Below are 1,604 nucleotides of genomic sequence, written 5' to 3'. Positions count from 1 at the left end.
TATGTATTGTACAATATGGCTTTCTAATCTGTACTTGAGGTGAGATGGAGGTCATTCCAGCGTATGGTTTGGGTAATTAGAGGTTCGATACTTCAGTTCGGTTCCTCTGGGGCTAGTGCCTATGTTTGTTTTCTATTTCCTCGTATTTCTTTGTGGTGCTTTCGTTTTCATAATAGATTTTTCGCCATAGTATTTTTCCATAGTTAGTGAACCACTCATGTTGTTTTTTGCACATTTTAATGGATTTTTCTTCTTTCCGTTTTCTGTCTTCTTTCAATAATTTTTTCAGTTTTTCATGATATTGACTGTCGCTCCGCCCAGCAATAACAGCAAGTATAATTGCGTCTCACGACTTTATGTTCTCAACATTCAATTTTTGTACATCACACCTAAAACTCTATACACACACACATACACAAACATATATACATATATATACATATGCATATACATATACATACATACATACATACACATATATATATATGCATATATATACATATATATATATATATATATATATCATAAGGGTGAAAAATTTAATATTAATTTGATTAATATCAATTTAAAACCAGTGGCCTAGTATAATGAAAAAATCTGAATGTCTCCTCCCATTACTCTCTTACTAAATACCCCCAACTACTACTCTTTCTAATAAACGTTTTCACCAAAAAATCATTGTATCTTTAAACTCCAATCTGTCAACACTTCGAACGTGAAATTTTACCCTGAAGTCAGAGGCTGGTATTATCCGATGATGAAATCAGTTTAAAATCATTTTTTGGGCAACAGCTAAGCCCCCAAGAAACAGCTGTTGAACTCTTCTACCTGTTCAAGTTTAAATCTGTTGAGCACTACGAAGTGTATTCAATACAGAGAATACCTGCCTCGAATCTATAAACCATATTCGAGAGGTGTTCATTAAAGATTTCTCCTTATCCACTTCCCAAGGCCTGGAATAAACGAAGCTTAGCTTAATTATTAGTCCTTTTCTACATAACCAGCACTAATGGTGACACACTCCTCCCAGCACTTTATGCAGCTTTGAAGTACTCGTGCATAGACGTGCATAGGTCGCTTTTTGAGTCAAGACCGAGGAAAAAAAGTTGTTCATTGTTCGAATGGTGCTTCCCCTTCAAAACAGACTTCTTTGTTGTAAAGAAGTGGAAGTCAGAGATGGTGCGAACTCGAGAGAGTAAGGGGGATGAGGAAATATTTAATTATCGCCGGCGTGTGTTTTCTTCTGGGCATCATAGGCATTGTAAACTAGGGCATTGTCTTGGAGGAGACGGACACTTTTGGTAAGCATGCAACACATCTTTGCTTTGAGGGCGTCCTAGAATTTCTGTAGCAGAGAAGCATAATATGCCCCATTAACTGTGCTGTCCTTCATCACTACTCCGCGCTGGTCCCAAAAGACTCCGAGCATCACCTTGCCTGCTGAGGGTTAGACATTAGCCGTCTGTGGAGATGGTGAGTTATTATGCCTTCATTGCTTCGACTGGACTTTAGTCTCAGGATCATAGCGATGGATCCATGTTTCATGCTGAGTGAAAATTCTGTCGAAAAAGTGGAAGTCAGAGATGGTGCGAACTCGAGAGAGT

The sequence above is a fragment of the Octopus bimaculoides genome, chromosome 2 (genome assembly GCF_001194135.2).
Source record: "Octopus bimaculoides isolate UCB-OBI-ISO-001 chromosome 2, ASM119413v2, whole genome shotgun sequence".
Lineage (NCBI taxonomy): Eukaryota > Metazoa > Mollusca > Cephalopoda > Octopoda > Octopodidae > Octopus > Octopus bimaculoides.
Note: the sequence above shows the minus strand (reverse complement) of the source record.